At 44.0% G+C, this 10,936-nt stretch overlaps 1 non-coding gene across 1 annotated transcript; it reads left to right on the top strand.

The window, feature by feature from the left end:
- Nucleotides 1-2,978: 2,978 nt before the first annotated feature.
- On the top strand, nucleotides 2,979-3,060 carry trnas-gcu (transfer RNA serine (anticodon GCU)). The gene has a single exon. It is a non-coding gene; the product is annotated as a tRNA-Ser (tRNA).
- Nucleotides 3,061-10,936: the final 7,876 nt, after the last annotated feature.

The following is a 10,936-nucleotide window of genomic DNA, read 5'->3' as shown; positions in this document are numbered from 1 at the left end:
ACAGATCAACACTTCCTTGTCAGTGCGGCATTCCTTTAGTTTCAAAAAAGTCAGTTGATCCCCTGAAACCTTCGTCCACAGACTGAACCTGTGCACAGTTTCTCGTCACTGTGAATGGTGCATCCACCTTCCATCATCAGAATCTGTTGATATTCAACTTACATGAAAATGAAGCAATTCTGTCAGATCCTGTCCCTCGAGTGCACATCCTCAAATTCCAAAACAATGTGGAATTGACTGGAAACAAAAAAAGGAGCATAAGGTAGCTCAAAAAGAAAGACAGCTTGCGAAAGCAAGGTGAACGATCTGGTAATGCCTGGGGCTGGCACAGGGGTACAGAGCCTGTAAACGCTGCCATCTTACCATTAAATCACCAACTAATTCAAGTGTTAATCAGGGATGGGAACCTATCATCTGATCAGGACCTACAGAAGACTCATACCCCAATGGGAAGAAAGAGAGCACTGATCAGGGGTTGCGAACAGTCCATGCTTTCAATGGGAGAGGCTGTAGCCTCTGTATAGTTAACTGAAAGGGTTCCTGCCTCGATCGTTTGTTCAGAGCAATTAAATAAGAGCCTGCTTTAAGAGATTGTGCAAATCAGCTGTTCACAAGCTTCCTTAGTGCAATTGATCAGCACTTGTAGCGCGTAAATGTGAGGTTGGTGTTTAAAACACTAAGAGACGTAGAGAATTACAAAATGTTCAAATTGCAGATTAAACTGGAATAGCAAAAAGGAACACCTTTTTCCCTCCTGTTATTTCTTCAATCTGTAGTGTGTAGAGTGCTATTTGTTGTATCCACATCACAGCACATTTGTTCTTCATCGGCTAATGAAGCTCGTTACTGATCTATCTGATCAAATACATAGACCTTTTCAACCATTTTATCCAATTCCCTCACAATTTTAAACTTTTCGATCATTGGGACCATCGGCCAATTGATGCAGAAACAGAAGTAAGCCAGTCGGCTCATCGAGTCTGCTCCACTATTCAATGTTGTCATGGCTGCTCTGATAATCTTCAACTCCAATCTCCTGCCCCACGTGAAGAACCCTTGGTCTCCTTACTGATTAAACATCTGCCTAGCTCAGCTTGAAAATAATCAACAATTCAGAGAGAGAATTCCAAACAATTACTGGGTCCTGAGCAACACAATTCCTCCTCGTTTCAGAATTAAATTGGCAATGCCTTGATCTGAAATTGTGTCCTTTGGCCCTCAACTCTCACAGTAAAGCAAACCACATGCCCATATCTACTCTTTCAAGGTCCCAAAGAATATTGGATGTTTCTAAATGTTATTGTGTGGTTATAAATCTCCCAATCCCTAGGCTCCTTTGTTCCAAGGAGAACAAACCCACCCTAATCAAGCATTCTGTTCCATTTTATCCAGTCTTGGGAAAATGTCAGGATATCTCCTGCAGTGTCCATGAATATTTTTAAGGGAGATTTACAATGATTCTGTGAAACAAGTGGTTTAGCATTTATCAGGCATATGCAGGGTTCGGGATTTAGGGTCAGAATCAGATTTACGCGAAAATATAGAACAGTGGGGCATTGAGTTTCTCTGATTCCAGGCCTGGGAACTGGCATTATATGGTCGTCTGCAGCATTAGCCACTTCCTTGTCTGAGGAAACTGCCGGTATAACTGTTGAAAAACTCAAAAACTCATTGAAACTACACCCAATATTGCACTCCAACAAAAAAATAACATTTCCACATGAAAATGAATCACATTCACCAAGTGAATATAAGACAGAAAGTCTTCATTTTAAGCTGTACGAAATCAGAGTATGATGCGGACACTCAGCACTTCCAGCCAACTTCGAAATCTTGGACGGCCTCCGACTTCAAAACCATTTTTTCTACACTACTCGCTGAGATCTTGACTTCTTAAAAACCTGTTGAAATCTATCAATGGCAGCCTTTTACAAACTCAGTACTTAGTATTCACGACTTTCCGGACTCAGAATTCCAAATATTCTCCCTATTATGTGTATGCCTCATTTAGCTGTTTGGCAAGTACTCCTGTTGTGTGCCGAGTGCTGCTCCTGTCACACCCTATAGCACTGCGCTTATTTCCTGTTCCCTGAGGCCTCATTGTACAGTGCTGTGACCATATAGAGGTCCTTACTGTATGATGTGGCTGCAGCAGCTCTTGTTCGAATCCGGACACGGCATTAACTGTGGTACTCAATTTCCCCATAACATGTGTGAAAGGAAGACAATGAGGGATCAATATAAATTCCAGAAAGCATGCTCATGGAGGTGTGTTCACTGCTGATGTTGTGACAGTGAACATCACCCAGAGCAGCTCTTATTAGCATAGACCAATGGCGCTTGAAGGGTCCGACGCAGGAAAATAACAAGACAGCGATGTTCAGTGCAACAGGTGTCATTTCCAAAGACCAGTTTCTGCATTGTCCAGCTCATTTGTTAGGTTTGCCTCATTTAGCAATTTGAAATTGTCCGCTCCATGAACAATTACGAGCCATTAATATCTGTTGAGTAGAGAGCTGGTCCCAGTACTGACTTCTGGGAACAGCAGAATGTACTCTCCTCAAGTGTGAAAAACAATTCCTCACAGACAATGTCACATCCCAGCTGTCACCAGGCTTTTCATTTCATCGGCTCCTATTCTTCGTTGAATTCAATTCAATAGATCATAGAATCCCTACAGTGTGAAAACAGGCCCTTGGGCACATCCAGTCCTCACTGACCCTCACAGCATGTCACCCAGACCCATTCTCCAGAACCCACTTAATCTTGTCATTGACTAATTTCTTCATTTGTGTTCAGCTCATGAGAGCAATGTGTCACAATAGGAGTGACCCACAGGTCATACCATGCTCTGGAAATCATACCCCGCTGCATATCATTTCAAAAACACGAGGGAGAAATACTTGCTGCTCTGCACAGTTTAAGTGAGAGAAACATGAGGTTTTGTTGAGATGACATGTCACACTCTTTAAGTAGGTGACGAGATGGCCGAGAGGTTAAGGCGATGGACTGCTAATCCATTGTGCTCTGCACGCGTGGGTTCGAATCCCACTCTCGTCGCTTTTCCCACTTATTTCACTGCTGCTGATTTTCGTTCTGTATCATGAGTTTCAAATGAAGTGAAGTTTGAATCCAATTGTGTCCGTTTATCTGGCTGGAGATTCTTGATCAGTCGATTTTATTGTAAAGGTGAAATAAAGAGTTGGAACTTGTTGTCTAACATCTAATCAAATGCAGGTTGAATTCCAACAATTATAAGGAACATGATTTTCCCTCCCATTATTCCTCCCAAGTTGTGCTCCAATGAATTTCCATCGAATGAAAGGGAAACTGGTAAAAAAAAGTGACAAAATAGCGGAAGCACAGGTTTATACAGTGGGATTGTTGATGTGTATTTTAAACTAACACAAAGTTCTGACTGATATTTCAAACAGTCCTTCCTAAACCGACCGTGAGACAGATGCTTGATGAAAGACGCAAACACAACAAGCCAAGGGCAACATAACGGTGGCTCTTGTCACAATGGGCAGGGCGCTAAACATTTGCGATTTGCAGGTCGTGTGGGTTCAAAAACCTTCCAGAGACGACTTTCATTTCAGGTTCCAAATTAATCAATGGTTTTCTGTGGAAACTGCTTCATCAGCACTTCCCATCATCCGGAATTCCAGTCCCTGCTGCTGACCAGCAGACGGTCGTCACCAGCACACACAAGTTTTGAGAGAATCGTTCGACCAGAGATGAATGCTCGTCCACAAACCTGCATAGTTGACAGGGAAATCCAACATAACATTCCAGTTATAAATTTGATTTGTCACTTTGAATATATTTAGAGATCTATAAATCCAGATTCTCAAAGTGGGTTGTGAGGATGGGATAGGAAAAACCATTGAAGTTTCATATCAGCTTTGATTTTAAAGAATGGCAAGACAGTGGAGATGGGTTGAATGGCATTTTCCTGTTCCTATGTTTCCATCTTTCGGTGTTGTTTCAGGCAGAGAATTGTCAACAATAGTGTGGAACAAAAGAAAAAGTGCAACATAGGTCTATGCTGAACGCTATTCTGAACTAAACTGATCCCACCTGCCTGCCCATGGTTGTGTATTTCTCTATTACCTTCCTGTTCACGTGTCTGTTTAAATATCTCTTAAACCTTGCTGTCATGATGATGAGAATGGTGAAACAACAACACTGAATATCAAGCCTCTCACATGTACCCCGTTGCTCTCACACCTGGAATGGACAGCTCCTGTTGCAGTTTTCGTCCACACAATGGAGGATGCTCACAGGGGCTCTGTCCGAGGGAAGCAAGCCATGTATTACCTGCTTGCTCATAGAACGTACAATAATATTTTGATCTGCGGCAGCCTGATCAACCCCAGTGTTACCCTAAATAACTACAGAATCATCGGAAACATGGGCAGTGCATTTGATATTAGCCAATTGTTTCGGGAGGATTGCCTGGAGAAGGGTTTTAACATACAGGGAATTCTGGATGGGTGTACCTGAGGAGTTTTTTTTTTCAGGCCTCCCCTGTGAGTTTTAAAAGAATCTTGACCTGCCTGCTTTGGTCCACTAGCAGCCTGCTCCGTATTCTGTTTCCTGTTTCTCTGTTTAGTTTTAGAACTAGTCCGACACGAGATAGGGTCTGTATAAGCCGTGGGTTTGTATTCTTTATCTTGTGGCTTGTACCTAAAATGTGGTGTGCTAGGCAACAGCACAAGTGCATTACTGATGTTTAATCTGAAAATGACTACAAGAAGGAATTATATTCCTCTAGTATCCCAATGTGGGTAACGAAAGGCAGGTTACTGCATTCTTTTACTATAACTTCTGCTAGGAAGTAGCCCCTTGATGCTGTATTATAAGGCACATCTAACCCAGCTAAATCTTTGCATTGTTAACAGGGAGTTTGAACCAATTCATCAGATCTGCAACTCAGTATTGGTAGAATCTCTGAAAGATTTGATAATTTGTAAATGTTTTTCGAGTAAGGTTTGCCAGAAGATTTAAAATCACATCCTTATTTGGAGCCACATGTTACTTTATATTTTAGATCTTTCTGCAGAAATGTAAATTGGGCAGGGAAGGCCAAATTAACAAATTGAAACTGAAACTGAATTTCATACAGATATGACTGCAATGCTCTCATGATCTTGGATAACAGTAGAATTTTTTTAGGGATCGGAATGTTCTGCTGTTTCATATAATCTGTGTTGCATGTAACATTTGATTTTAAGTTGCCTACTTCCTTTTCCAGTCCTCCTTGTCTTACTCATTTATGTCATTACTTTGGAAGAACACCGGCAAGCCAGATATGTCAGGGGGTACCTCCTTTTTATTTCCATGTGGTAATTCAGCCTGGCCTTTCACTCCTAATTCTTCATTTTGCATTTCCTTTCTCAATCTTTCCTGTTCTGCTTTACTCAAATCATGATCCTCACACTGCTGCGTCAACACCTCCCACGACTTAAAGTTTCCCTCATGATCACATCCTCAAATCCCTCTTCAACGTGTATTATTCTCCCAGCTCACTAGTTTAGATTTGTTTGTTATTTCCTCAGCAGTTTTTCTCCACGTGGATATTAAAGTTCTTCAAGGTTTAACCCATTTTTAGCACTTTTAGTTTTTTTTTCCTTATTTCTATATACTACACCAGTGTCCTTGGTCTCCACACCGACTTCAGGGTCCTGACCTTCGCATGGGGGATTTCCCCTCTTCACAACCGGTATAAGGCAGGGTGTTTGAAACAGACAAACACTGCACTTATCCTCTCCTTATCGCCGAATACTCATTCTACTTTACCAGTCTTATACTAACTCCTTCCAGACTTAATTTCATTTAATACCTGCAAACCTCCAGGATTTTACTTTTCCTGCCACTGGAGGACTCAAACCTCCCGGTCTTTTAAACGCAACTTCTTGTTTAGGGGTGCGAGGCGCAGATAGGAACCCCAATCATCACCGGTGACTTTTCTGTTTGTTTCCGTTGACATTTGACTCTCGCACATTTGTCTTTGACGACCTCATTTAATTTTAAGCTACCATTATTGGTCAGTTCAATTCCTAATTTGTTGGCAGAATCCTGCCATGAATTTAAAACCGATTGTTTGTGGCTTTCATCACAAAATTTTCGCCACAGTCCAACCAATTCTTTCTTTTTTTGAGCCCATGTTTTGTCGCCAAGTCAATTGCTGGGCTGATTTAACCACCTAATTATTTTTGGGGCCACCTATTGGCCACTGTTCATCGCCTAATCTTTTATTTCGAGCGCCAGAAAGTGTGCACTGGGCCCAAGATTTATCCGGATACTCTTCACACATTTTCACCAGTGTAGAAGACTAATTGTCCGTCTTATTTATACTATTACCCATCCTAACCAACCTCCCCCCTTTAACCTTGACTTCAAGACTTTTCACAACGTCAGCTGTATATTATCAAACGACAACTATCAAGTCCCACAAACCTTGCCAACATTCTAAAGCCCTATCAGCCTCGTTATAATGTATCACAATACTCCCTAGAGTCGTTTTTTTCATAGACTAATTTAAAATAACTGCAAATAATGCCCATCTAACCTGGTTTAAGTCCCCGTCCCGACTATTTTATCTTTCACTTCCTTGTGTCTCTACTCCTTGGTTTTGTTTAGCTTGTGTTGGATCCCCAATCCGACTTTTAAGCGGAGTCCACTACTCCTTGTTTTCCCTATACTAACGTGTCTCGGATCCCCAATCCGACTTTTGTGCGGGGTCAACTACCCCTTATCCTCTTTGTGAGGTACACTACCCCTTATTCTCTGTGTGGGGTCGACTATCCCTTATTCTTTATACGGATTCCACTAGTCCTAATTCTCTGTCCCACTACAGCCAGACCAGTGCGTTTTTTGGGCTGGATTTGGACTGAAGACAGCGAAGGGTCGAGTCTACCACTCCCTGAATGAGAGGAAAACCAGATGGAGAAAATACTCACGTCTGGCAGGCCGATTCCTCTACACACAATAGTGGAGGACTCAAGGCTCTTACGCTGCTGTCCACAAACCATCCGTACCGAATCTGAGTCACAGCACCAGATGTAAATCTGGATTCCCAGTGGGGTCTCTTGATTCCGCGCTCAGTCAATGAACACGCGCAGTTGGTCTGGCTGTTTAAGACTTGACTCTCCCCAGAGGAGCTCGAACAGTTCATCCACTTCACCAACACCTTCCACTCCAACCTTCAGTTCACCTGGGCCATCTCCAGCACATCCCTCACCTTCCTGGACCTCTCAGTCTCCATCTCAGGCAACCAGCTTGTAACTGATGTCCATTTCAAGCCGCCCACCCACTCCCACAGCTACCTAGAATACACCTCCTCCCACCCACCCTCCTGTAAAAATTCCATCCCCTATTCCCAATTCCTCCGCCTCCGCCGCATCTGCTCCCACAACAAGACATTCCACTCCCGGACATCCCAGATGTCCAAGTTCTTCAAGGACCGCAACTTTCCCCCCACTGTGATCGAGAACGCCCTTGACCGCGTCTCCCGTATTTCCCGCAACACGTCCCTCACACCCCGCCCCCGCCACAACCGCCCAAAGAGGATCCCCCTCGTTCTCACACACCACCCCACCAACCTCCGGATACAACGCATCATCCTCCGACACTTCCGCCATCTACAATCCGACCCCACCACCCAAGACATTTTTCCATCCCCACCCCTGTCTGCTTTCCGGAGAGACCACTCTCTCCGTGACTCCCTTGTACGTTCCACACTGCCCTCCAACCCTACCACACCCGGCACCTTCCCCTGCAACCGCAGGAAATGCTACACTTGCCCCCACACCTCCTCACTCACCCCTATCCCAGGCCCCAAGATGACATTCCACATTAAGCAGAGGTTCACCTGCACATCTGCCAATGTGGTATATTGCATCCACTGTACCCGGTGTGGCTTCCTCTACATTGGGGAAACCAAGCAGAGGCTTGGAGACCGCTTTGCAGAACACCTCCGCTCAGTTCGCAACAAACAACTGCACCTCCCAGTCACAAACCATTTCCACTCCCCCTCCCATTCTTTAGATGACATGTCCATCATGGGCCTCCTGCAGTGCCACAATGATGCCACCCGAAGGTTGCAGGAACAGCAACTCATATGCTGCCTGGGAACCCTGCAGCCTAATGGTATCAATGTGGACTTTACCAGTTTCAAAATCTCCCCTTCCCCAACTGCATCCCTTAACCAGCCCAGTTCGTCCCCTCCCCCCACTGCACCACACAACCAGCCCAGCTCTTCCCCTCCACCCACTGCATCCCAAAACCAGTCCAACCTGTCTCTGCCTCCCTACCCTGTTCTTCCTCTGACCCATCCCTTCCTCCTACCTCAAGCCGCACCCCCATCTACCTACTAACCTCATCCCACCTCCTTGACCTGTCCGTCTTCCCTGTACTGACCTATCCCCTCCCTACCTCCCCACCTATACTCTCTCCACCTATCTTCTTTTCTCTCCATCTTCGGTCCACCTCCCCCTCTGTCCCTATTTATTCCAGAACCCTCACCCCATCCCCCTCTCTGATGAAGGGTCTAGGCCCGAAACGTCAGCTTTTGTGCTCCTGAGATGCTGCTGGGCCTGCTGTGTTCATCCAGCCTCACATTTTATTATCTTGGATTCTCCAGCATCTTCAGTTCCCATGATCTCTTAATTTCTTCAGTCGGCCGGGTACAGATCATCCAGAAAACACAGAAGTTGAGGACTTCCGTATTCCTCGGAGGAGCTGCAACCCACAGGCTAATACAAAGACATTCCTATACTTTTCTTAAAGCAGGGTACATGGTGTGATTGCACAGTGTATTCAAACAATCAATACATGATATTGCTTCATTAACAGTTACATAATTCTATAACATTAACTGGTAAACAACTTACATCACAACACATAGGTTACTTTTTATCTCACCAGATAGCGCCACAACATTTGCAACTGAAGGTCAGCTAGAATGGTTAGTACTGCGTTATCTTATCATTCCTGCATTATTTATGTAGCTATCGCAGAACTCACAGTTCCTAGGCGAAAAGAGCAGCTCTAGCAGAATTTACAGTTCCCAGGCTAGAAGCCACTTTGTTGCTAACTCGCACTGAGAAGCCCTCTTGTGCCTGTATACAAGTTTCAGATTCTCATCAGGAACCATTTGGATGGCCAACCGAAATCATTTAATGCGATACAAAATCTACAAATTAAACAAGTTCGAGGCACCCTCCTTTCTTCTCTTTTAAAGTTCAGCACCCGTCAAGTTAGATAATGATGACTGTGGGCAGTAGATTAAAGTCCGAAATCATCTGACGTGATGTCAAAACCATTAAAATAGAACAGCCCCGCCCCTGCTTTGAATTATAATCTCATTGTTTGATCACCTGACCAATACCTAAAGCAAAGAAATTCCACATGAAATCACAGCCCGATCGCAGCAAATGTCTCCGTGATGAATGTCCCACCCTTTGCTTTGGAACAGTAAAACTGACAGAAGAAAATTGTCATTTTGGTAGTTGCAATATGAAGTCTGAACTGGCCGACACCTGGTTTCCTGGAACTTACAGATTGTTTCCCATCAGTCTCTGTATTGCATTTAATCAGCATGTTCAGCTGTAAACCAAAAAGAAACAGAAACAACTGCGGATGCTGTAAATCAGGAACAAAAACAGAATTAATGTTTTGGGTCTCAGAAATGTTCTGAGGAAGGGTACTGGACAAAGAACGTTAATTCTGTTTTTTTTTCCCTTCACAGTTGCTGCCAGAGCTGCCGAGCTTTTGTTTTTACAGTTGTTAACCAATGTATCTAATGAGTTGAAATTTCCACTGTTGCCTGGTCACACATTTCCGCCCCATCAATTAGCCTAGAGAAAATATTCCCAATCGTTGAACATTTTGTGGATATCCAGAACATTCAGGTCCAGGATTCTGATAACAATAGTCTTGCAAACTCAGCATGAGAAAAAGTAAGCGAACGTACACCTATACATAACTTGTGAGCAAATTACAGAGCTCTCAGCTGCAATCAAAACCACATGCACATGTCGATAAATATTCTAAACCCGTGCTCCAATTATCTTCTACCAGTGACACGCAACAACTGTGTCTTCTTTGAAGTCCCATTCTGCTGCTTTTGATCGTCCACACCTCCACATTTTGCCTACTCTGAGTTCTAGATCTCTTTGCAGTCTGTCTCATTTAGCGTGGTGACAGTGCCATGTAACGCAATGGGTGGCATGCACAATGTGAAGGCGAGACATCGTCCCCTCAAGAATTATATTTTGGTCACCTCCTGCCGTTACTGTCATGGACAGATCTGTCTGCTGAGGAAAGATTGGTGAGGATCAGATCAAGCATGTTTTCCCTCTTCTTGGCTCGCACCAGCTGCAGGACCAATCGAACAACTCTGATTTGGGACCTGAACAGCTGCTGCCGAGCCACTCTTTGTGATGGACATTGAAATCGCCAATGCAGAGTTCATCATTACCCACCCCAATATTCCATCCAAGTGCTGTACAACATAGAGGGCTCCTGATTCATCAGCCGAGAGAGAACAGTCGGCGGGAATCGACAGGCAGTTTCCTTGTCCATGTTAAACTGGATGTCCTGAGATTGAATGGGATCAGGATGCCATGTTGAGAACTCCAAGTTAATTTCCTCCAGTATGTCACATTGTGCTGCCAACTATGCTGAGTCTGTCATGAAGGTGGAACAGGACATATCCATGGATGGAGTTGGTGACTCTGGGATATTATCTATAAGATATAGAACATAGAACATAGAAAAGTACAGCACAGTACAGGCCATTCAGCCCACGATGTTGTGCCGTGGAATAATCCTAATCCAAACATAAAATAACCTAACCTACATTCCCCTCAACTCACTGCTGTCCATGTACATGTCCAGCAGTGGCTTAAATGCCACTAATGACTCTGCT

Source organism: Stegostoma tigrinum, unplaced genomic scaffold, assembly GCF_030684315.1.
Source record: "Stegostoma tigrinum isolate sSteTig4 unplaced genomic scaffold, sSteTig4.hap1 scaffold_171, whole genome shotgun sequence".
Taxonomy (NCBI): domain Eukaryota; kingdom Metazoa; phylum Chordata; class Chondrichthyes; order Orectolobiformes; family Stegostomatidae; genus Stegostoma; species Stegostoma tigrinum.
Note: the sequence above shows the minus strand (reverse complement) of the source record. Positions and strands in the feature narration are given on the sequence as shown.